This window comes from Astatotilapia calliptera, chromosome 9 (assembly GCF_964374335.1).
Source record: "Astatotilapia calliptera chromosome 9, fAstCal68.1, whole genome shotgun sequence".
Taxonomy (NCBI): Eukaryota; Metazoa; Chordata; class Actinopteri; order Cichliformes; family Cichlidae; genus Astatotilapia; species Astatotilapia calliptera.
This window is the reverse complement of record NC_137430.1, coordinates 24288912-24316093: the sequence shown is the minus strand read 5'-3', so window position 1 is coordinate 24316093 and position 27182 is coordinate 24288912. Positions and strand designations below refer to the sequence as shown.

At 39.2% G+C, this 27182-nt stretch overlaps 1 long non-coding RNA gene across 1 annotated transcript; it reads left to right on the top strand.

Moving 5' to 3' along the window:
- Positions 1-24496: 24496 nt before the first annotated feature.
- Positions 24497-25471, top strand: LOC145430966 (uncharacterized). The gene is made up of 2 exons (XR_013911325.1): positions 24497-24631; positions 25223-25471. It is a non-coding gene; the product is annotated as an uncharacterized LOC145430966 (long non-coding RNA).
- The last annotated feature ends 1711 nt before the right edge of the window (positions 25472-27182 follow it).

Genomic DNA, 27182 nt, shown 5'->3' with positions numbered 1-27182 from the left:
ACAAGTTTGGAACCGGTGTAGCACCATTTATTAGACATCTGCTACAAGTACAGTAGAGAATAAATCAGGAGCCACTCTGACTAATCAAATTAAATCACACAACTGGATATAATTAATGGTCACGGCCTAAATTGTATCTCTACTTAGGTTTTTCAATGAATGGTTCCTCATAAATGTTGTAATTCTATGCAATGGTGTGTTTCATACACATATGTAAATATCACGCTCCAGAAAAACTGACAACATGAATAATGAGTCAGCTCCTTTACTGAAGTGAATATAGACCTATCAGAACCACCAAACTGCTTAAAATGCTTAATTTAAAGACCTGCATTCAAACTCTCAAAAGTATTGAAGCGCCATTGGTAAAATATATTTAAAAGTTAAGATAAGATAAGATAACCTTTATTAGTCGTGGGAAATTTGTTTTGTCACAGCAGGAAGTGGATAGTGCAAAAGTTATGACGCAAAAATTAGAATACAATAAGAATAAATACAGTACACAGCTGTACAGAATAGAATAAAATAAAATACTATATACAGTAGAATAAAATAGAATAAAAATATACAATAAGATAAAAATAGAATACGAATGCTATATACAACTGAGTAAAAATACAACGATGCCAGAAAAGATTATTGCACTTAGTGTTATTGCACATGTGTGGATGTGTGTGTTTGTTCAGTTAAAGTCTTTGTTGTGGAGTCTGACAGCAGTGGGGAGGAAAGACCTGCGAAATCTCTCCGTCCCACACCGTGGGTGCCGCAGTCTCCCACTGAAGGAGCTTCTCAGTGCTGTCTCAGTCTGCTGCATGGGGTGGGAGACGTTGTCCAACAGGGATGACAGCTTAGCCGCCATTCTCCTGTCACTCACCACCTCCACTGGGTCCAGAGGGCATCCTAGAACAGAGCTGGCCCTTCGGATCACCCTGTTCAGTCTCTTCCTGTCCCCAGCAGAGATGCTGCCGCCCCAGCAGACCACACCATAAAAGATAGCAGAAGCCACCACAGAGTCATAGAAGGTCTTCAGGAGTGGGCCCTCCACCCCAAACGACCTGAGTCTCCGCAGCAGGTACAGCCTGCTCTGCCCTTTCCTGTAGAGGGCGTCTGAGTTATGAGTCCAGTCCAGTCTGTTGTTCAGATGAACACCAAGGTACCTGTAGCTGTCCACAGCCTCAATGTCCATACCCTGGATGTTCAGTGGTTGCAGTGGAGAATGCTTGTGCCTGCGGAAGTCTACCACCAGCTCCTTGGTTTTACTGGCGTTGATCTGGAGGTAGTTCAGCTGGCACCAGTCCACAAAGTCTTGAGTCAGTCCTCTGTACTCCTTGTCGTCCCCATCAGTGATGAGGCCGACTATTGCAGAGTCATCAGAGAACTTCTGCAGGAAGCACTGGGTGGAATTGTGGGAGAAGTCTGCAGTGTAGATGGTGAAGAGGAACGGAGCCAGAACCGTTCCCTGTGGGGCCCCCGTACTGCAGACGACCCTGTCCGACACACAGCCCTGAGTCCTCACATACTGTGGTCGGTCGGTGAGGTAGTCCAAAATCCAGGTAGTGAGGTGATGGTCCACTCCAGAGTTCTCCAGCTTGTCCTTCAGAACCGAGGGAAGAATAGTGTTGAAGGCACTGGAGAAATCAAAGAACATGATTCTCACAGTGCTTCCAGCGGTCTCCAGGTGAGCGAGGGAACGATGTAGGAGGTGAATGACGGCATCATCCGCTCCAATGCCAGGCTGGTAGGCAAACTGAAGTGGGTCCAGTGATGAGCTTGTTAGGCGCCGAAGCTGAGCCAGGACCAACCGCTCCAGGGTCTTCATCAGGTGGGATGTCAGAGCCACCGGCCTGTAGCTGTTGAGGTCCTTGGGGCGTGAAGTCTTTGGCACTGGTACAACACAGGAGGTTTTCCAGAGCTGTGGGACTCTTCCCAACCTCAGGCTCAGGTTGAAGAGGTGCTCCATCACCCCACACAGTTGGTCCGCGCAGGACCTGACGACCCTCGAGCTGATGCCATCTGGACCCGCTGCCTTCTTGCCATTAATCCTCCTCAGTTCCCTCCTAACCTGGGTGGTTGAGAGAGACAGGCTGGAGCCTTGTGTTGAGTGTGTATTGGATGCTGTTGTTGGGGGTGCCATAAGACTTTATTGTGTTCAATTAGTACATTTCACACTTTCTACAACAAACTAACAAGCAAACAACACACTGGGCATGCACAGCACTATTTTGTACCAAGTAGGGGCTTGATAAATGAAGCCAACAACAGACTTCGGTTCCTACTCTGGCCACTTGAGACTGTATGCCAAAACAAGTAAATCCCTGTTAACATCCCAACTTTACACCATTAAAAACATGTTCGCAGCCTAACAACTGTATGATGCATGCTTTTTTAATCAACATGTCTGTCTTGATATACAGTTGAGGGTATAAATGACTGGTGTGCCAACAAGCTGCTCTAGCCAGTTGTTGTCTGGTCGATCTCACATTCTTTTGGTGCCTTATAAAGTGTTTTTCCATGAAATTATATGACAAATAATACGGCTTTCTGTGTGATAGTAGCAGTGCTTAAAATTTGTAATTCACACATTTGTTAGCTTGCTAGGATAAGGTGATATTTGCTGTTTTCCAAATATAACCACTTCTGCATCCCAATCCTCTTCAGTAAACATAAATCCAAGAATTAGGCAATTTTGAGGCTTAAAAATGCAGAAAACAGTTTATGAGATCACATGGGTGACATCCATCTTTCATATACAGTCTCTGTTTACAGTCATGCGATGAATACAAACATAAGCCACCGAAGCTGTTGACAATATATTCAAAGTAAACTCTTAATCCCACTTGGACCTGTGCCATTTAATAAACAGAGTTTTTTTTTAACAAATAAAACACATAGTACCAGTATATACTTGTTTAGATAATTCAAATAAATGTCCCTTTTAGTACTCAAACATATTCTTTACCTGAATACTCACAGTGCTTTCTACTGCAAAGCTGATTGCAGTAAGCACTTTGTCTAACATTCATGCACACACTCACAAAGAAGCATCAGGGCCTACTTGGGGTTCAGGATCTTGTTGTAGGGATGTATTAAGGATCGAACCACCAGCATTGCAGCTAGTACCGGCATTATGCTGTCCTTCCTGGCCACAGCCCCTACAAAATGAGAACGACGGTCTAAAGATGTATTTAAGGCCTTCCCAGAAACAGGTTGGTCGTGAGTCATGCAATGACTTTTAAAAGATCTCAAATAATTTGAAATATTTTTTTTTCCTTGTAATGAACGTCGTCTACAGGACTCATAATGTAAAATGACTGCCAAATAAAGGAAATCTCCAAGAACCCCAAAATGTCATCTCACAATCTGCTGTTAATTCTTGCACGTCCTGGTGTCAGAGCACAGTCAGAAAGTGCTTGCACAAATTGGCATGGGAGACGTGCCAGCCTTCGCTGTCCAAAAAGAACATTAGGACAAAATTCAGCCTGCCAATGAACATAAAGGGCAAAGACCGGGTCTTTTAGAATAATGTGCTCTAGACGGATGAATCAAAGATAGTGTTTTTGGACCAAAGTATAGAAGAGAGGAGGAAAAACCTCATACCACCTGTGAAGTGCGATGGTAGAAACACAATGGTTAGGTTGACTTAGCAGGCACAGTCACAGGTACTACTTTATTTAATTATCTCATTACCTTAGCAGCTGCAGGAAGTTTTTTAAGGAAGAATAATCGAAAATTGTCAGAGAATGGTGGACAATTGTGCAGTTTGTCTAATAGCTGCTGTACAACTTCAGAAGAAGAAGAATGCACCTATTGATAGTTTTTGAATAACTGCGAGAAAATGGTTTTGTGGTGTTTTTCTTTATTTGTAAGCACATTTTTAAAGATTACCTATTTTATTTCTCTAAATATGTCTAAAAAAAGTCAACTGTTACATGTAATTACATATTTTTACTATAAGAGGGAATTTGGCCTTAACTCCAACTTACAATGCTGCTTTCTTTGAAAACTCTTTACACTAAAATTAGACCTTCAGTGTGCACAAAATGCCCGAGCCATGACAGTGAATGATGGTTTTATTTAAAATCATAATACTTTTAATAAATGAAGTACAGGGTGCACTGTGAACTCGTAAGACGTGATTAAATACTCCGCTCCCTCGTTAATTAGATTCCTTCAGGTGTTAACTGCTAATGCCAAGCCTCCCAAAACGCACTGGCAGTGAAGTCTGAACGGAGACGGCGGACTGTAAAGAGGCCGCTCGCTCTGTCAGCGGCTAAATTACCTTCATATCGGGCCTGTGAAGCTTATGAAGCCAAGATCAGATGAGGATTTGGGGAGCTTTTCCTGCTAGCAGAGATGAGGAAATTCACCAGTCCAGGAACAAGACAAGCCTGGTGACATTTAGGAAAAGAACCGGTGGAAATCACTTCAATTTAAAGCCATTGATCTGTATTTTGCAATTAACATTTCTGATTAGTCAGAAACTGATGGGCATTTTTTTTACTATTATTTTTGTTTTTATTGTTTGGACGTCACAGTCATTCTCCTGATTATCATTTTATTTTGACAGTCCCTTCACACTAACAGCAGGGCTCATAAACAGTTGTCAAAAACACACAAGCAGAACTCAAGGATTAAGCGGATTGCTGCTTTTCTTTGGCAACAACTAACTTGTGATTAAAAAAAGAAGACATTAGATCTACTGTACACATTAAGAATTTAGATGTCTCATTTATCCTCAGTAGGCTATAATAAATTGAAGCAGAGCATTTGATTCTATTCATTTTGTATAGGTGTGCACCTCACAGAAACAATCTGGACAAGAAATGCTGTTCATGAGCTTGGACACAAGCTCAGTGTCTCTATGGGTTCAATTTACCCTCCTCAATGGATGGTAAATAATAAATACATGAGGGTTTTTTTGAGATTGAAACATCAAGGGACTCTGAATATTGAATAAGAGCTCTGCAAGAAGGAAGCTATTTTTGCTTACTTTTTTGCTATGCGAATGCTGTTGTACTCGAACACACTCAAACCCTCCTCGACACTCTTTGTTCTCCAAACCTTTAACTGTACATATTTAACTGCGCTGTAAACTCGTCACCTAAAATCTTTGCACTTGCTTGACTGTTTGCACCGCATCTGAGATGATGAATGACAGCGCTGCCTTTGTTCATAACAGCGAGTGAGAGCAGCATGCAAAGTGGGCAGGAGTTGCATTAATTGAGCCGCAACAGGATGATATGATACCGAGAGTCTTACACTCTACTGTGGAATTTAATATTAATATTAGATTTACATGATATTATACCAGTCAGCCACAATAATGCAACCACTGACAGATGAAGTGAAGAACTTTAACTTCTTCACAGGTGTCATTGTATCAAGATAGATCAGGCAGATATTAGGCAGCAACTGAAGAATGGGTCAGATAGGTGAGTGTTAGAAACAGGAAAAATAGGCAAACATAAAGGATAAACTGTGATGTCTTGGTCAGAGCATCTGCAAAATCATATGGGGAATTCACAGTATTCACAGGGTTGGGCCACATGCATGGAGAATGAAGGCTAGCCCATGTGGTCCAATCCCACAAAAGAGCAATAGAAGGCCAATAGTACGCCTTAGCGACCCTGAACCCATAGTTATGCTGCTCCTAGGAGACGTCTCATAATGCCTGCGTAGCTCTCTACTCTTTTACTCTCCATGCATTAAGGTATTGTCTTCTCTCTCATGTAGTTTGTGCTTTTTCACTACGTCTGCTCTCTCCTTGAACCTTCCTGCAGGTATCTCTGGCTCTAGAGTTGCATGTGTCTATTTTCCCATTGCTGATGCCACAATCCTGCACAGTGTTTATTGTGCGTTGTTTCTCATCTTCTTTTCTCTCTCCACTCTCCCCTCACCCCTACTGATCGAGGCAGCTGGGTGCCTCCTTCAGCCTGGTTGTGCCAGAGGTTTCTTTCTGTTAAAACATTTCCTTCAGTTTTCCATTCTCACTTTGCTGAGTGGATGCTCAAAGGGAATCATTGGATTTCTCTCTATAATAATGCTCTGTTTCACAAGTCATGTCAGAGAACTATACAGAATGAGATGACTTAAGTTTTAATTTGGCAATACCTTAATGCTGGCTATGATAAAACAACACAGGGTGCACCACCGTTTGCAGAGTATCCATCCTGACCATTTTTCGTGCAATTAACAGCTCAGAACTGGACCATGAAGATAGTAACCTAGTTTTATAAATCTTTTTTTAATATCACGTGCACAGTCAGGTTTGTTTTAATTGTTTATCTGGGGAAGAGATGGCTGCAGGATGACTATTTAACCCCTTTTCTTGGCAGAATAGGTAGAGTTCAATTAAAATGTTTGGTTTCTTGACATCAACCCAACTTTAGAGACTTTAGGCTTTGAGAAAGCCATCCCAGAGGCTTAACTTTAACCTGTTTCATCCATTCCTAAACCTGTTTTCAGTGTGTTTGCGATAAATGTCCTTTTAGAGCACACAAATGTGTCCAAGTTTCAACCATTGAGTTGTTGACTTGAAGAATTTGGCGATAGCCTCCATTATTCATCAACTTTAAAGAATGCATCAGTAACAATGGCACCAAAACAGCTCCAGAGCATGAAGCTACCTCCACTATTCTTAGATTTGAAACCTTTACTCCTCCAAATATACCTCTTGACATTGTGGCCAAACAGCTCAGTATTTGACCATTCAGCTTTTCTCCAGAAGGTATTTGGCTTGTTCATTTGGGAAATGCAAATTTCAGTCAAATTGGAAAGTAGTGATTTTGGACTGGGGGCATATTTCAGGCCATGACAATGTTAAACCGTCATTACTGTGGAGACTGATGCTGGTGTTCCAGCAGTTTCTAGTTAATGGCAGGCTTGAGCCTTTATGGTTCCTGGGTTGTTCCTGAACATTCTGACCAATATACTGATATCTGAGTGTGACAGTTTGGGTTTTTCTCCAGACCGTGGCAATGTGGTGACACATCAAAAGTATTTGAAATGACGATTGTGGAATCTGCCGCTTTTTAGAAATGGCTCCAAGAGATGTTCTTAGCGTAAATCTACAATTCTTAGATCTGCACTGAGTTTTCTGGACTTTCCCATTGTTCTGAGTATTCAATCAGCCCAATTAGTGCTGTCAAACAATTCTTTTTTTTATGCTGGCAAAGAGAAACTACCAGTTGCAGTAAATCATGATCACTAATGAGAAGTTAATAGGCCTTGGGCTTGTCAAGTTAAAAGACATCGTAGAAGCTTCAGAATCACGTACTAAAGGATTTAAGTCAGTGTATGTATATATTCTAGCAAGTACATATAATTTGACCCTGTGTTGATCAGAGAAAGTCCCAAATAAATTCAGAATTGTCATGATAGATGGATGCTTTACAATCATTCCACCCAGGAAAAAAGAACTTTCCAAAATTACCACGACATCCATGCCCATGATAATTGTTTGTGAATGTCTGACCAAAACTGTACCACTAACTATACCACCCACTAAACATTAGTGGAGACCGTATACACCCCTTCACATGATGGCAGTGGCCTCTTTCAGCAGGATAATGCACCCAGCTCAACTGCAAAAAATATTCAGCACTGGTTTAAAGAACCTGAGTTCAAGGTTAGCTTCTAAGAGCATTCTCACACTAGGGACAGTTGGCTTTTACCGTGTTGGAGCACAATTCTTTCCCCTTCCCACTCCCCCCTGCTGGCCTCTGCTCACACTGGCCTTAATGATCCCAGGCTAAGTTTGTATCAGTTTTTCTCAGCATCTCTGCTAAGCTCCGTTCTTTCACTCACATACACTCGCAGCATAAGCTTCATGATTTTAAGCATTTTGTCACTTAACTGGGAAAGCAGTGACATGGTGACCTCTCATATATTTGTTACATAACAAAACCTTTCTTACAGAGTAAGGAACCAGATCCATGGATGCAGATAATGACCAGTTTTTATGCATATCATGCCATAGGCAAAATGAAATGCACCTTGGCCCACGTGTCGAGACATGACGTGCAACAATCACATCAGTCAAACAAACTGGACTCTGGGGGTCAACTGTGTTCAAGAATAGAATGGATAGTCTAGTATCTGCAATCATTAATTCTGGATAATACAAGACAAATTTGTATTATTGTTATTCTAGTGGCTTGAGAGGAATCTACATAATATCAGGTAGATCGTTTAGTGGAATAGTTTATATTAATAGTTAAGTGACTGAGGCAGGAAGTTCTTCTGCACAAGAAACCCTGCAGCCTGACAGGAATGGAGAAACAGAGCAAAACGACCAACATCATGGTCGTTCCGCCCAGTTGGAAAACTGTCTAATAGTATCTTCTTCAAATTTATGCACATCATCCTGCAAAGTAGGAAAAAAAGGACCTTGAACACTGATTTTAACCAGTTCTTTCCCTCATGAATTTACCACAACTTCTGCGATAAATCCTTGGCCAGAAACAGCTGTGTTTTTTTTCCCCCCACCATCCTGACCCCTCCCACACATGTGGCCCTTCATACTTTGGGTCTTAACCTTGGCTCCTTGTCAAGTACATGGGGTTTGCTCAATTTATTTAGAATTTCTCTTTTTTGACTGTGAACCCCAGTCAGATGCTGCTGCTGCTGATTGCGGGGAGGTGTTAAGCACCTCGGGGCTGAAAGGAAATAATTGATTTTTGCCTACAAGGTTGGAAAAAGTGAACTTTGAAAACCCACATAGGCCCAGCGGTAGGCCAATTAATGGTTTTCATTTGGAAAAAAAAGCGTGAAGGAACTTCTAGTTTTGTTTACCATTGCCTTGAATTAGTGGGAATTTATCAAAGAGTCAAACAAAAGAACTCTTGACATTGAACCATCTGTCTGCTCAGAGTGTGTTTACACAATCAAAACATGAGCTTTTCAAAAACTGTTATTAACATAAAATACAGATATTTTTAGCTCCCTCCGTGGCTCTTACCTCGAAAGCAAGTGAAACTTTTAGTGGGATTAGAGAAGTTGCTTCACAATGCCATCTCCTGTGACTTCTATTTATACTGTTTAGAAACATATATTATTAGGCATCAAAGGGTTTTCTTGGCATACTTACAATAATTTTCATATCACTGGATTATACATTTCTTTATTTAAGGGTTAGGGAAATGGGAGTTTTGTTGCCCCAAATGTAAAAAGAAGTATTAATAACTACTTCACCACCGGTCACCTTCCATGCTGTTAGAAGCTTATATAGGTCCCTCTAGACGTGTAAGGCAAATGCAGGACTAAGCTGAGAAATACACGTCAATTCGAATCGAATTCATTACAATAATGTGGTCTCTCTAAAATGCTTGAGGTGAGAACCCTTTTACCTTTCAAGTTTTCATTTTCTGTGGTGGATCAGCTTCTATAAACAATTAATGGTTGTGGTAAACGCAAACACCTCCAAGTGCTCATGAGAATCTGCCCGTCCGTCTTTTCACTCATCTATTGTTTGTACTGCAAAGCAGGTTGCATCAAGCAGCTTCAGAGAGCAATCAAGCACCGTCTATGAAATGTTGGTTTTATTTTAGCTCTCATTTCAACTCCTGCAGAGCAGATAAAGGGGGAAAAAACATCAGGAAGTTTAGTAGTGTTGGATCATTTTAAAAGTTAAAGTTAATTTACCTAAATCAACTGTAAACAATAATGTGTAACTGATTATGCAATATAGTGCTAAACTGTAAGGAATTCAGAGTAAAGATATTACAATTACATCCTAGGTTAATCAAGTTATCAAGCAATGCTGGGTAGGTACATGACATGGCTGTTACTTTGGGATTCAGGGTAATGTTTTTGTCATACTGTCTGAGTGGACTGGCAAATCAGTGGAGCAAAAATTTGTATTAGTCTGGAAAAATCAGCAGGGAGAGGCTGAAGACAGAAACAAGGGGGCGTGGATGCATAGCAGAACTTGAGAGTGACACAAAATTGCAAAGCACCTATGCCATAGAGGGCTTTTTTGAGGTGGAGGACTTTTTCCCATTTGTAATCCCCTGAAGTGGACATTATGTGTTGGAGCACCATAGTGGTTCTGCGAGTCATATCGGTTTAAGCTGCTGGTTTCAGGCCTGTAAGTGCCTGTATCTTGAGCTCTCCTAGTTTAGGTAATACAGGTACAAGAGAGAGAAACAAATGGACTTGAGAGACCATTCTTTCGTGTGCAACTACCTACGAGGCATATGAGGGTCTGCAGGAAAACACTGCTGCTTTTATTGTCATCAGAAGTGCTATAACTCAGTTCTGCCAGCATTTAAAAATATTAACTAGGGGGTGACTTTTTTTTATTTTTTAAAAAGCCGAAACTCCTTATTTAAATGAAATCTCCTTAAGTAGTGATCACCATTCTTAGTGCTAATGACATTTTTTTGAAGCCCCATCCACTGTATTAAAACAGTGACGCTTTACTTCATTTTCTTTCTTGGGAAGTGGAAGAACTCTCAGGGATCCAAGTCTGGTGGGTCCGGTTGGTGGAAAGCAGTAATTGTGCAGCAACAAAATTCAGTTGTATTTAACATGTTGTGTCTACCATAAGTCAGTTTGTTTGCAGTGGATATCTTCGCACAGATGCTCCAGGACATTACAAAAGGACTACTCAACAAGCTAGTCAACGCTGACGAAAATGCTGATCATAGTTCTGGTTGTGCTCCTGACCTGATACGTCTTCTTCAGTCTTAGAAACTGGACTCTTCCACTGCAAAGACTGGAAGAATCCAGTCATGAATTCGTTCATGTGAACGTCAAGTCATCCCATGCACTTTGCCGGAAATCCTCACTGACTTCAAAATGCTTTTTCTTCAGCTTAGGAGTCAAAATCCTGGGCAGAAACTTTGCAGCAATGCAGTGCAAGTTCAAGTTTGATGTAAAAATTCCCTGAACTCATTCAAATAAAAGCCTCCCTCCTTTCCAGTTTTGACACACATTCTGCTCAACTTCTTTAACATTTTCAGGGATTGCTGCCATGGAGGGTTATCCTGACTGCATGTCATCTTCCTGTGAAGTACAACCTCTTTTAAAATGGGAATACCACTCAAAACATTTCACCCGCCTCATTGATTCACAGCTGTAGGCTTTATCAAGCATTTCTAAGGCCTCCTTTACAGATTTCCCAAGTTTTAAATGCAATTTGATATTTGGCCTTCCTTTAAGTTTGAGGTCCACAGTGACATAGAAAATGCCTATTCGTAAGTGGTCAAAAACGTGTGAGTAACTCAGAAACTACATGTCATCACACAGATGACAGCTCTTCTGGCTTAGGACAGTTACTGCTGGCACCTTTTGCAAGTGCATCACCAAGCTGGGCTCCTGTTGTGCACAAAAAAGAAGAAAAAAAAGAAAAAGAGACATAAAAAGTTACATTATTTATAAATTCACAGAAAATATTACAGCAAAAAGAAAAAAGATCATTTCACATTTCTTATATAAACATGGAGTCATGTAGCTTTACTAGTGGTACGTGCCTTTCATATTGGCTTAACACAATGTCTAAATAATATGTGACTACAGTAAATTAGATGATTAAATTAGATTACAGTAAAGTAAATGAGGAAAATTCAAAAATTGAAAGATAACATATTGTAAGTTTTTGTGTATTGGTTCAGACTTGGTTCAGGCTTGGCAAGTGAATGGTTGCTGGTTTCATCTGGACACACAAACCCTTTTCGGGGTGCTGGTTAGAAGTAGCTTCATTATACACATTTTTTAATGTTTGATTACATGCTTCAAATTAGTCCATACCTCTAAGCATAAAGAATATCCCTCAATATGAACCTACCAAGATAATGAGTAGCATTAAGCTAAGCTTGTCCAGCTACTGTTTAGCCACTCGTGTTTTCAGATATCACAGAAGCCTGGAACAAGTCTGTTTGCTTCAAAATAATTTGAAGTTGAATCACTGGGAAATAAATATAAAAGCTTTGTGAAAGTTTGAAGTCTAAAAAATCCACTTAGTGGTTAAGAGTAAAAAGAAATCAATTATATTTGGCAAACCATGCATTGCTTGAAACGAAGCCTCGCGATTCAGACGGTTTAAGTCATTTACCAAAATAGCAGCACAACAAAAATGATTTCTTACTTTGTAATAAGAGTGTATGCAAAACCTCTTATTATCATCTCTGTTGTGCTTGGGGAAGATGAATTCAACAGCATGCTTTCAATCTTGTTACTTTATATTGAAAAAGATGCATTAAGCTTAAATGAACATAACTGATTTATAGTACACAGTATATCTGATATATTGATGCAGCATTTCTTTTTGGGGGGGTTGTCTGATAAGCTTTTATTCTATAAAATGTCAGTTTCTAAGCTCCATATAATACATTAGAAGCATAGTCCTAGAAAATATCCTGTAAGAAGCACGACTGAACTCTGCTATCATCGTCGGGAGCTACTGCTTGGGGGACATCGAATCAGATTTATGTGAAATGATTTAGGAGATAAAACCAGGATGTTCTACATTTTGGCGTGTACATATCCATTTATGTAATTAACTAGGAGTGCTCCCGTTAGCGACAACCGTTAATAAGCTCCAGTGGGAACATTGGGAAGCAGGTGAACCCGTGGCCCCAGAGATGTTAAACACAGATGAATAGATGCCATAGCACACACACAGCCTAGTAAATCAGATAAAATGAGCCGCGGAACAGGACTGAAATGGGCCTCACGGTGAAAACTCAATATCGCACAAATGGACAGGCCTCTCATAGATATTGGAAACTGGTAACCTTGCCACTGTGAGCTCACCTTTCCTTATTGCTCAAACACGCGTGTACATTTACTGGCTTTACCCTCATCATGGCCATTTTAGCCTCCCAAACCTTTACATGTGCAGGCTGGCCATAATGAGCATTTGGCTAAATGAAAGCATCATTTTTATAGCTGTGGTGAAAAGACAGCAAAAACAATATATTATCTAGTCATCTGTGCTATTCCTAAGTGTCTGCATAACTGGCTATATTAAGTTGATGTTAAACAGGCCACAGAGACAAGGTCTCAAGGTTGATTTCCATCTATAAGAGTGGCCATGTCATAGATAGATGGATAGAGAGATAGGTAGATGTGTGTTTCACTAAGATCTGATAAATCTTTTTCAAGGATGACCCATTTAAAGTCTTTATTTGATTGTATAGTCCTTTGAGACACCTGAACGTCCTTTACAGTTTCTTCCACCTTTGAATGAATCTCAAATGGTTTCTCCTCTACACGTAAAGCTCAGCTATTATAGCGTTTCCGCACTTACTTACTTTTTTCTCTGTTTTGCATTGAACTGGATAGCAGGAGGAGAGACCCCAGAACATTTACTTTCTTTCTAAAAAAATATACATTTGTTTTATGAGATTGTGACAATTTTCATAGTCTTCTGCTTCCCCTTGTCTCACAGACGTTATGTTTATATGGCAATACATTGTTATTCACAGTACTGTTGAATTCTGAGGCAATATTTTGTTTTTAGTAAAAAGAGCTGCAGCATCAGAGTTTGAGGGAGCAGCAGGAATGTGAAACCACATACCGAGCGGTGGTATGATTTAGGCTATGCAAGACTTTGTTTGACCTAACATATATAAAGTCAGTTCAGGCTTTCCTTCTGTGCTCCATGGTCAGAGGCACCAAGATGAGATGCTCTTGTCTGTACCTGTGCCATTCTTGTGGCAGCACTCCAAACAACAGCTTTTTCAGTGGTACAATGTCTGGATCAGCAGCATGTTCAGACACTTCCTTGGCTAGCATTTAGTACCGATATGCCTCCTGTTGAACATGTGTGGGACATGCTGGGTTGACATGTTCATCAGAGACAAAACAACCAATGACCGCTGCACAGCTGCAGGCTGCATTCATCCAGGAATGGAGAGCAATTCATCAACAACAGATCCAGACACTTGTGCAGTCCATGCACAGATGGATGACTGCTTGCATTGCGCCCAGAGGAGGCCATACCTCGGATTAAATGTCATGTACATACATAAATAATAGTGTTAAACACACACATTTTTGACTTGTTGCAGATTAGTTTCTAAAATATGCAATTTCATGATAAATAACCTGCTCCTTGACTAATAAGTAAAGTACAATTGTTGTTTTTGTAAGGTCTCACAGTCCTCTGTCGAGGTGAAGGGTTTACTTAATTCACATTCGATCAAAAATTACATTTGAAGGGTTTTTTTCTTTATTGCACAGCTCCTAAAAGTCAAAAGCACATAGTGATTCAGCTCAGTCTCACAAAAATACAGCTTTGCAGCTCAAAAGTAAAAAAAAACAAACACTCATATGAAGGCTAATGATAAATAAACTGTTCAGACAACAATAGTCGGATATAGTTAGAGGCTTATGTATTCTCTGCGAACTATAGCACCATGCCACATATCATTAGGAAGTTATTTAACACACAAATTCACTGGAGAGAGTAGGGAATAATTAAACTGTTTGATGCCTGAAATATCCATTTAGATTCATAATGCAAGAAAACTTGAGAATTGAGAAGAAACACAGCCTGACTGTACTGCAGGTCACATTTGATAGAATAACACTGCAAATTTAAAGATCAATATGAGCTGGATTTAGTTAGTAAAATATAGGCGGCGGGTTTATTTTCCCCTTTAAAGCATATTTATGTATTGCTAGTGAATAAAGCAGGAGCAGAGAATATACTGCAGGTCATCATTTGTAGTGTCTTCAAATATGGTAGCTCGGTTGTCTCACAATTTTTACGGCCTTTGTAATTACAAAATGGTTTTAACCTCTCCAGTGGAACTGCCTTCACTTACAGTCTTCTAATAATAAAATAAAGTCCCGTAATAACCCCCATAACAATGAACTTATCTGAAAAGTGTTTCACATTTATGTTGGCCCTAATTGCACAGAGTTATGGTCTATTAGATGGGGTCCAGAATAGCAGCGCTTGGTATTTTTGTGAAGTGCCAAGATGAGATGGGAAGTGTGGGAAAGAACACTTTTCTTGGTGTTTTTTATTTCATGAGGTTTTCTGTGACTTTGGGCCAGACACCATCTACCCCTGCCCTTTTACTTTGTTTATTCATTCCTATGATTTAAATAATGGAACTCCCATGTTTTGCCTTTTAGCAGTGCTCTTGTTCTTCATAGCTGCAGAAGAAGAGTGCCTGGATTACCAGCCGCTGTCACAAAGGACTTTATGGACTGTTATTATTTTTCTTTTCTTTCTTTCTATCTTTTAAAAAAAACAAAAAAAACAATGTCACCTTGATGGAATCACAAGATAGGGCTTCAAGATTTCTCGGGGAGACACCTTACTGAGTTATGTTTTGAGCACTTTGATGTGGTGTGTCGTGTAAGGTGTCAGTTAAAAATAAGACTTCCAAATCTTAAAAAAAAAAAGAAGAAAAAAAAGAAATATATTTCCTGACTTCAGGTGCAAAGGGACAATCTGCAGGCACTCATTCTCAAAGCAGCAGTCGGATGAGCTATACTCCCAAATGACCATTAATGTAGAACAAGAAATATCTTCTAAGTTATGTGCTCTTATTTTTAGTGAACACAGGCCTGATTAGCATACTCTCCCACTGCACGAGTCCCTTTGGTGGTGTTTCGATGATTTGCAGGCTGATACTTTTTCATAGATTCATTGTGGTTTTTCCACTGATTCAATAAAACGAGAGTCCAGTCGCTTCTCCAGACTCTTCAGTCTCGCCGTTCTCCAACTCTCGCTCGCTCTTTCTCAGTCCTTCAGACCGCTCAGCTACGGCTCTGCTGCGGTAATTAACAGCAGTGTTACATCTGGGGAGATACTGCGAGCTATGTCAGAAAATTAGGCTGTGGAATAATGAGGGTTGAGGGACATGTACTGCTGGTCTGTAGCGGTGCATTAAAAATCAAAGGACTTTCACAGCTAATTGGAGAGGGGTTAAACTGCTTGGCTGCCTCACCTCTGTCCCGAGTTCTCCACCCAAACCCGCCCCTAGGAGATGAATGCCTCCCTTTTTACTTTAATTTTGTGTTTCATTTCCATACCAAAGTGTGTGTAATTTTTTCTTCTTTACAGGAGGAATCTTCAGAGTTGGGACACTAGTGAGGTAAGTTTGGTTATACTGTATGCAGCTTCAATTTAAACTACAAACAAAGACTTTTTGTCATGACTTTGCTTTCTGTCTAGAGTCTGGATAGGCCACCCTGCTAGTTTGACAGCTGAATGTCCTCACCGTCGTACACAAGCTACACAAAGCATAAATCAATGCAAAGTTTTCTCATTTGAGCCGAATTAGCACAGCACGAAGAGGAGACACCCCTTCTCCTGCCTCTCCCTGGTTACAATCATGGCATTAGCAACATGACACTGTATAATGAGCACAGCCACGGTCCACTGCTCAGAGGACTACCACATATACACACCCTTCTCGCTGCGTCTGAGCTTGTGTGGCACAGCTGCTTGGTGCCGCTGCAGCTGTACAGGGGCTAATTACAAGTCGGCAGTTGTATTTATGTGTATATTTAAGGAAAAGTCAAACCACATTGTGTTCTTTGCTCTTGAAATGTACAAGATCAACAGTGCATTGATCTAGCAAGCCGGTGTTTGTTTTTCACACGTATTGCATCCAGAAAATAGCATTCATGACAAATTATCTTAATGAACAAGTCATATATTTTAATTATAGCGATGCTTTTAGTTACGCTAATGTGAACAGTTTATAATAAACTAATATTAAAGGAGACTGGTAACACAGGATCATTGGCCAGAGTAATAGCCCACTAATGAAGCATAATGACGTCGTAGGAATATGATAATTGCACACTAACAAGTCATAAATAGAATGTTAGCTGTTTTACTGCAACAATGCTGTTTTCCCCGTTGCAATCTAGAATAACAGAAAACTAGCTTATTTGTATTATTAGCCATATGCCATGAATAACAACATATGTGAAGTTGACACAACACATAAAAATGATACTTTTGTAACTTTGCACTTAATTTCTGTGTAAAATTAATTAGTTGAGAAATGTGTTGCATGAGCAGGATATAATTACAGTGACATCTGCAGACATGGGAAAATCAAAGTACACTCTTTGTCAAGTCTAAGGTTTTTACATATTAGGACATACTAAAAAAAATATCTGCTTCTTGTATTTAAATATAACAATACATGAGATACTACACTAACAGCTTTAGCGGCAATAATTGTAAGTAATGGTTTATGAATGACTTTATCAGTTTCTCACATTGTTGTCAAGGAATTTTGGTCAATTCTTTGCAGCTGCTTCAGTTCATTGAGGTTTGTGGGGATTTGTTCATTCACAGCTCTTCTAAGGTCCCAGCACAGCATTTCACTTAGGTAACACCTTCATTCTTTTCTTTTTCAGATATTTTGTTAAGGATTTGCTGCTTTGTTTGAGATCATTAAGTTGCAAGACTCATTTTGGACCAAGATTTAGCTGTCTGACAGACAGCCTCGCATTTAAATCAAGTATACTTTGGTATAGAGAGGAGTTCATGGTGGAGTGCAAGGTGCCAAGGTCCTGTGGCTGCAACCCAAGCCCAAATCATAGACCTTGTTCTTGGGTTTTTTGCAGTTTCTTTGAACATTGCATGGTCTGACTGTGGGTGACTTTGCAGGTTAATAGTCACTCCTGAACAATTTCTACTTATGAATAATCTTTCTCACTTTAGACTGATTATCTCACTGTAGACTCAGATTGATAGGTAGCAACAACTGCTTCTCTAAGACCACTGCTGGTGTATTTCCTCCTTGGCATTGTGTTAATGCACATCTGAACGTTCCAGACCAGCAAACTGCCAAAGTGCCTGCTTTTATAGAGGTGCTCAAACTTGCTGATGTTCAATTAATCAAATGCATTTAATTATAAGCACCTGGCTGCCATACTTACTCTTTTAATTCCTATGGAAGCAGTAAGGGTACACTTAGTTTTTCACACACTGCTTCTGCACTCTGTCTTCTTCTTTATTAAGTTAACAATGACACAGTGTTGTAGTCAACTTGAGGTTTTATTTACCTATTTTTAAGACCTGCTAAAGACCAGATCAGTTTTGTTAGGTCCTGATATATAAAAGCTTCTACTAGACAGAGGGTGTACGTGGTGTTTTTTTTTTAAATCATGATTGAGGTACCAAACTAAAAATTGAATCCAATTAAATGAACATAGTAAAAATACATATAATGAATATAATTAAAACGTTGTTATTCCTATCTTGGAGAATCTTAGCAGTCAGTGACCCATTTACTGACTGCTAAGATTTAAGGGTTCTTTTTAATATTTTACAAAAGTCCAGTGAAAGTTCAAAGACACTAGCTGAACTGTTCAGAAGCAAAAATGTGAATCTTAGTTTGCCAAAATAAAACCACTTTTATGTGACAAGTCTATCCGTTTATGTATTGCAAAGGCAGACCTAAGGCAACATTCCCTTGCATTGAATACTGAATCTTGCAATCAAAACTCTACATGTCTGACTTTTTCCCTAATAAGGTGTTGTGCTTTTTCCCTGCTCCTGCTACTATTGTTAGGCATTTTTTAATTATTATTTGTGTGGGCAAGAGCTTCTGCTGTCACTGTCAGTCATTAACAGCAGCCACAATAGGTTCTGACAGATGAAAGAGGCAAATTAATTCAAGACTGATATTAGAATTTGAAGTGCTACCATCTTGGCATGAGCAGACTGCGTTCTTCAAATCTGCTTATTTCACTGGAAATGTGGCCAGTCCTGGAAGATGAACAAATTAACACAATACTTGTTTTTTCAATCATCCTACTGCACATAAATAGCAACAGCATGTTTATCAAAGCTTTGAAAAATAAAATGTGTGATGTAAAAATTGCTAATTTTTTTTTTTGAGATTTCATGCTTTCTGGCACTAAATGATTTCTTCTGGTGTTTTTAAGGATATAGTTTGACACTGATTTTACATATTTGAATGAATAAACATCCTGGCGCACGGTTCGTTTTGTTTTGCTGCTTTACTTCAAAAGTACTTTTAGAGAAAAGTTGGTATAATTTTGTTTTTGCAAGAATGAGGAAGCAAGCTAAAATATGCTTTTAATGTACTAATTCATCAAGTCACTTTACTCAAAATGTCATGAGACTCCATTAAAACTCGCTATCTCCATTTAGACTTCATCCTTCAATCTCTCTATTCTGCTTCCTGATTATGTTCCCAGTCCAGGTAGTGCAATTGATACGGGACGGGGGCCATAGCTTTGTTCAGGCCCCCGAAGGGAGGCTGGAGCAGACTCAAGCTGCCTTTCCCTTGTCACAAGTTTCCATGTTGCAGTTGATGAGGCAGGCAGTGAAGTCAGTCAAGCTTTCCCGTTTTTTATATGGCACAGGAACAGTATATATACTGACACTGTTTCACATGAACTGGAAAAAATGAGGTTTAACATGGATAGTGTCTATTTTGATATTCATATGTGTTACACCAAATCAGTGATTTCAATGTGGTGTAAATATTTTGCTTATTCCTAAGAAATAAATAAAAAAAGTTTGATTAATAAAAAAGGAAAGAAAAAAAAATCAAAACAGGGCTATAGAGGTTTAAACCGGTGAAAATTAGCTTATTGGATGGAATAAAATTTCGACTATGGGCTGTCTTTCATTCTTGTGTAATAAAGAGGCCATGTGCTTTAAATTTGACCACTTTGGCAACAAAGCTTTTTGGAACTTTATTTAAACTGGCCTTGGAGTATTGATGCTTTTCCTTTGTGTCATACCATCACAATAAGCGTCTAGATTTTTAGAAATTCAGGGTGAAGCAGCTGCACAATACAATGTTTCTCTACTAACAATAGATCATTGAACTGTTCGTCTTGCCGCATCTTTCAGAATTTTATTTTGAGGCTCAAATTTTATTGACTGGTTTTATCCTTCATCCTTTTTTTTTTTTTGACTGGTTTCATCCAGTGGATTGTAAAACAGTTGGAAGCATTGCTGTTAGCTGCTTATAACCATGAAGCAGGAAGCTAAGAAGTGAATGTAGAACTTTTAACAACTAAAATCCCCAAGAAAAAACAAAATTTACCAAACATCCATCTATCCATTTTCTTATCCAATTTCAGGACGCAGGCAGGTGGGCTGGATCCTATCACAGTTGCCATAGGGTGAACTTTGGGATACGACATGCTATTTCTGAAAGTTACTATAAGCATTTAATTAGTCTCTACTTGTTAAGTGATGATATATCAGCCCTAGTGTGTCTGCTCTGTTGGTTGAGGCTATTGTTTTGTTGTAACCCTTTGTGTCTTGTTTGATTTAAACAAAACCCCTTGAAAAATAATCAGTGGTTATTCTTAGCTTCTCCAGCTTTTAATAGCATTAGTTATGTGCAGCTCATTTTAAAGCTTAGTTTTAAAAACACTCCAAACAAGGCAGCAACATATTAATGACTAATCTCATGCTGTGGATGGGCTCATCCCAGATGTTCTCTTAAGTCTGGCACATTGTTGGTGTCATATTTCTGTCATATGATTATGTTTGTCTCCATCGGCGTAATTTTGTGCTAAACATTGGGAGGGTCGAGATCTCTGTCTAGGCTAATATGCAGCGACCCATGGGGTAAGACATCATTATATGTCAACTAATCCAACTTCACTAACCATCCAAATGTTGCTGCTATTTAGATTTTCATCTTTGCTGGCATTCAGAGTTACAGCAGAAGCTGTGTTTCAGTTTTTAGAAATCTTGTACCATCTAGATGGAAGCTAACCTTGCTAACTTCCTGCTAACTTTTAACTGCTAAACCCTGTAAGTTCTCTTTTTCAAAGATGCCTGGAGATTACAGTTGTTTCAAGACAAGCTGCTATATCCACAGCTGCTATATCCTCTGCAAAATGCATCGTGTAGATGAGATAGTGAAATCATACAGAAGAATTGGTTTTAGTTACAAGGAAATTATTTTTCTTTTAGGACATTTAGCACACAGTGTGGTGATAACTTTAAGGACGTTAAAAAGATGCCTCTCATCAGAAGGAGAAAACACAGTTTGGAAGAGTTGGCTGGATTTGTACAAAGTTAAATGGCTGGCTGTGGACATATGCAAGGATACCAGTGATTACACTCTCTTGCAATAAAGAGGATGTATGTTCTATCACAAGACACGATGAGACAGCTGATCAATTTCTTTCACTAACTCATCTACACAAGACTCTCAAAATTTTGACTTCAATCTCAAAATGGACACAATTTTTTTTCCTAATGCGGCCCTAATACTCCGTAGGACACCGATTCCTTGGAGGCAAAAGAATCTGGACTATTTTAAATTTTCATTGTTGCTTCACTGTTTGTTTGATTTTGGTAATTGAACCAGCATTTGTACCCAAAAAAGGCTTAACAGATGGCTCAGTCACAAGGTCATATCCACCAAGTAGCATGTCACTTGCCAGCTGACATTTTTATTTTGATAAAATAAATAAATTGCTTTATTATAAAAACATAAAGTTTTATGGATCAAAGGCTGGAATTTATTGACCTTTCACCTTTCCTACTAATCTAAGCAAAGCTTTTCCTGACAATTCTTCTATACAAATGCAAATACTACTACATATACTGACAAAACTTCAAATAGCATGTGTATGTATACAAAGACAAAATATCACTGAGACTATTACAAGCTGCTTTGGAGCATAGAATCACAGCATGCGTAATTTAGTGTATGGTGGGCATTAGATTGCTTTTTTCATAAATCTATTTAAACAGAGTAAGGAATGAAAAATATAAAAGCAGGGCAGTGTCTGCAGTAGCTCAAATCTGCATTCTGTCTCAATAATGAAATTTGAAAGAAAGCCCTTGAGAGATTAGGGATTCCCCTTTGCCAGCAGATGTTTGCAAAATGAAAGAGTTTCAAAGAGAAGAGACCGGGGGGAGGGGTGGAGAGGCAGGGCAAGGAAACAGCCAAAGTGTAATCTTGAGATGGGGGTAAAATGTTCGGGTTCTTTCAGCATATTTGCGCAATGAGGCTAAGAGGACAATGGATGAGGCTGATTTCTACATTGTAAATGTATTAGAGTGCAATCCCACAGCAGAGGAGTGCTGCATCAGGATCAAGACTTAAACAATGTTGCCTTTCCTTTATCTCTCCGCCACACTCTCCGACAGACCTGCTGGAATTGACTCGCAGTGTGTTTTTCCCAAAAGCCTGAATCCCAAACAGCTCCCTCTTGTTCGAGTGCGACTTCATTATTGCTCGAAATATGCTCAGAATCAAGTATACATTGCTCTTATATTCTCTGGCTTGTGTGACATTTGCATCATAATTCAGTTTACATAGTGCTGTGGTAGTTTTTATATCTCTTTCTGTGGCAATAAAATCCTTGTAAAGTTAACTTTATGATAACCCTGAGTACAAACTCTGACCTTCAGCTATGAAAAACCATCAAACTGCACAGAAACCTGAGAAAGAAATTGCTTCAAGATGGGAGATGCAATCTTCCATCGCCACTCTGTACAAATTCAACTAAAAGAACACTTGTTAAAGACCTCCACTTTATTGGGCCGGAGCTGTCACATCTGATAAAGCTCACTGTAACCGAGTGGGCGACCTGGGGACAGCAGGGAGATTGGGAGATTGGTTGGTATCAAGATCGTGTGACACTGAAATACGCCTTTCACTCTATTTTCACCAGATGATCATTTCAAGCAGCTGAAATACAAAAAAATAAAATAAAATCACAGCCTCAGAGGCAGCTGACCCCCAACTTAAACAATGTTATAGCTGCGAAAAATCCTCTCTGGATTACAGACTTCATTCCAACCTCCTCATGACATTTGTTGGAACACCTTGGGATTTGATGATGACCATGAAACCACAACGAACAGGAGAAGATTTCCAGTGTGGAATCACGAATGAACACATTAGTGTGTGTGCTGACAGATGAGTCTTAATTGTTACCTCTGGCAAATGGGACTTCACACAAGAGAACAAAAGCTCCCTTCCCAGCGCCCTGTTTGATGCAATGTGACGATGACCTTGCTGCAATGCACCTTCCGCAAGATCCTTAAGACTTTATCTTGACAGACTCCCAAAGACTGTCTCTCAGGTGTCGCGCTGATAGACCAATTCATTTAACTCTGTCACGATCCGAGGCTTTAGAGGGTGCTGCTTGATGAATCCCTATTGTTCTTCTCCTTGTCTGGCTGTTTGCACTCCTTGAGGCGAGCTACATTACTGTTTCAATAGCCTTTAGACTATTACCGCATGAAAAATTGGGCTCTTTTCAATAAGCATTGTCCTGTCTGTCCTGTATGTGATTCCATGGTACCAACAAAAATATTCACTGCAGGATAAATGGGACTGGGATTGCTTAACATATTCACAGTTAAGTACAGTAACTTCAGTGCCCACGTTCACGTCACCAAGTCGCACTGCCTTAAGTCAGTTTTTATGATTAAATTGTATTAAAATGCAGTGTTCATAATTTTTAAAGAATATTTGTTTATGCAAGCATTCCTGTTAAATTAGAGAAACAATACTACTCCCATGTCTGCTAAATATAATCAGGAGGGAGGAGTGGCGATGCCACGAGCATTCTGCAACTGTCTCAGCTGACGTGTGATGAAAAACCTTTACTTATGAACAAATGAATTGGTTTGAATTCGGACCTGCGTTGATTCTTTGTGACACAGATTCAACAAGGTGCTGGAAACATTCCTCAGACATTTTGGTCCATATTGGGATGATCGCGTCACATAGATTTGCCAGCTGCACATCCTTGATGAGAATCGTTCCACCGCATCCCAGAGGTGCAGGTTGAGATGACGTGAGCTCTGTGACATGGTGCATTATCTATGCCTTCAAGTTATTTACACCAAGTTCTGACCCTACTATCAGAATGTTGCAGCAGAAATCAAGACTCATCAGATCAGACAACATTGTTTTATTTTATTGTGAGCACATGCTAATTATAGCCTCAGTTTCATATTCTGACAGGAGTGACACCTAAGTGTTCTGCTGCTGTAGCTCCCGAGATTCAATTTGTTGTGCGTTCAGAGATGCTCTTCTGCTTACCTCGATTATAAAAAGTGGTTAGTTGAGTTAGTTTCCTGCCTCTCAGCTCAAAGCAGTTTTGCCATTCCTCGCTGACCTTTGACATCAAGAAGGCATTTGCACACAGAGAACTGATGCTCACATTCTCTGTACACGTTCTCTGAGCGTTCACACTGGAGCGCGTTTGCTGTCGCATTTTATTTGTAGTGTGAACGAGCAGACAAAAAAATCGGATTTGATCAAAAAATCGGAATTGAGCATTAAGACCTGCAGTGTGAACGTAGCCTTAGATAGGGGAAGAGGAGAGTTTCAGCTACACAGCAAATTCAAAAGTGTTAAATTTTTTGGTGTTAATAGTCTCCTTGCAAAAGTAGAGTTAATTTTACTCTAAGCAGAGTCACATTCTTTTAATGTAACTCTGAGGTGTAAAATGATAGTAGTTAAAATCGAGTGTTAAAAATGAGTGTTTCTATTTCAAATCTGGAGGTGTTACAATGGAAACATTAACTCTTGACCTCTTAACTCTGAACTCCTAGAGGGGCTATGACACCAACAGAGTAAATTCACAGACTCCGCCCCCAGCACGGCTCCAATCGAAGCTGAAGTGAAGCCGTTTCAGAACATTTTGCTCTACATATTTGAGTTGTTTGCCATGCTTGGTAAGTCATTTTTTCAAAGATTGTTTCAATTGTTATTAGCTTTTACTTCTGTGGCTCTTTGGAGTTGAGACAAAGCTGTGTGAAAGGCATTAGCCATGTTGCTCGCTGATAGCATAATATTCTGTTTTAGCTAGCTGAAAGGTATTGTTTGCGGGCAAATACCACAGCCTTGAAAAAAAGCTTGCATGTGAATTTTCAGTCAAACTTTTGGTCAAATACACCTAAAACAATGTCTAGAATGTGAAATGTTGGTATAATGGTGCTACTTGAAGCCTGAAAACGATCGCCCATAAAAAAAAAATAAAAAAACGAGCAAACAGCAGTAGCAGATGTCCTGACTCGATTCTACGGTAGCATTTAGATCCCTCCAGAGTTTTGTGCACACGGTTTAGGTAAAAATGAAAAAAGTTGAGGTTTTACATTTAGTTCAGTATTACCTGTTGCCTGTGTCCTTGTCTTTTGGGAAAATACTTTACACAAGTAATGGCTCAAAGAGGATTCCTTTTTTTTTTTTTACTGTGCTGCAATTGTTTACTGGATTATTTGTGCCGTTAATTAGTGTCAACTAATTTTTATTCAATCTCCACACAGGATATGCTTGTGAAGATGGAATATGGGGGAGAGCAGAAGTGCGTTGAAGTTCCACAAAGGGATGAATGAAGGACATGCATATTGTATTGAAGAAATAAGTGTTGAGAATGCTGTTATTTGCATTTGCCATGTCAGACCTTTTGATAAACAAAATTCTAATGAAAGTGAGAACATGTACACTGTTACATCTTTCAGAAAATGTTTTGAAATTGTGGTGCACAGTTCAGAATAAATGTTTTTCAAAAACCATTGCATCTTTTTAGTAAATGTTTATTTCCAAAAGAAATTTCTAGAAGTTCAGAACAGTAAAATTCCCGCTTTTTAGAATGAATTAGAAGATAACTCTTACGTAGTTAAACTAAAATACTCTTTGAGAGTTAATATATAAACTCTTAACACCAAGTGTTAAATTATCAACTCCAGACAGATTTGGTGTTTAACACTAAATCAGAGTTAACGTACCAACTCTCCAAAAAGAGTTAAATTAACACTCTCTGGTGTGGACCCATATAGACACTTTAATAGTGTTGAAATCAAATCCGACAGTGTTAATTTGGACATGCTGGATTTGCTGTGTAGAGTTCCTCAAAACTGTATTCTTACATGTACACATTTTGTCCTTGTAGGTTCTTTGCTAATAGCCACAGATAAATTGCCTGCTGATTTTTGTTCAGAAATGTAAGAGAATCACCCTGGTGATCACTGTAATGATGGTGAGAACACATTCTCTTATCTTTTATGCTTCTAATACACTTTTCTGTTTTGAATGCAAAAAGTTTACTACCAGTGTTTAGGCCTTGGAGTTGTTTAAAGGCACCTTGCAAGAATCTGAAGGGAGTAATGAGAGTAACAAATGATGTAACACATTACTTTGGTTGCTGAGTAGTGAAGTAATGTAATGCCAGCGATTAATACTGGCTGACTGTGCCGGTCTTTGCTAATGTCAAGCGTTTCTTTAAAGACTTAATCGATCTTTTGACTTGCTTTAATCTTCATAACCTTACTATTGCAAATCTGCACTGTGGGGATATGTAGGGAATACAGGGAATTGACAGAGAGGAACAATTAAGCAGAAATCCTGCATCTGAAAGATGAATTCTGTGGGAGAAGACATTAACCGATAAGAATGATTTATTATCCATATATAAAGGTCAAACACAAATACAAGTTTACATATTTGAATTCTGCCTGAAAAGCAATTTTGCATCCGGTTTTATGTTAGGTTCTTGCTGCTTTTCCTTTTCATAGTTCTTTGCAGAACTATGATGAGGGGACAGTTTTTCAGCTTTACATTTCTTTTTTCATTAAAGACGTGTCCTACAATCACCGTCCTTGAATGCAGCTGCATCGTGAGTTCAGTAAAGGTTTACTTTTTACTTTTAGCTAATTTCTGCTCACACGGAGACAGCATGATTGGCATCCTTGTAGTCATAACTTAATATTTATAAATGGGTCTTCAAGGAAGGTTTTCTTTAAAGTTTATTTTGAATGTGAATGGATACATATCACTAACTATATTACAAAAGTAAGCTTATTATGGCATTGATCCATATAAAAGGAGACCATAGGAAATAAATGAGTGAAGACTGATATGTCCAGCATTCCCTGGTTTATCTACTGCCTCTCTGCTGTGCCTGCATCTATTTTGATTTTTTGTCTTAATCTGCAACTTGTTTTTATTTAAAAAAACAAGACAGATCATTTTAATTTGAAAACACAGAAGGGATGTGATAACACAAAGCTAACTTTCCTCATTTTATCGCCACCCTTGCTTTTAATACATCAACAAACTACCACAACTGGTTGCCTCTGACTGTGCAAACTCATCTCTGAGCAGCTGGTTTACCTCATTGCCAGGCAGGGAGTGTGTGAGGGCTACAAGTACTCTTGCCTGGTTCAGCAGTGGGCATGCGGGTGTTAGATGAGCCATTGATCCTTCCCAGCATGCTCTTCCACTAGG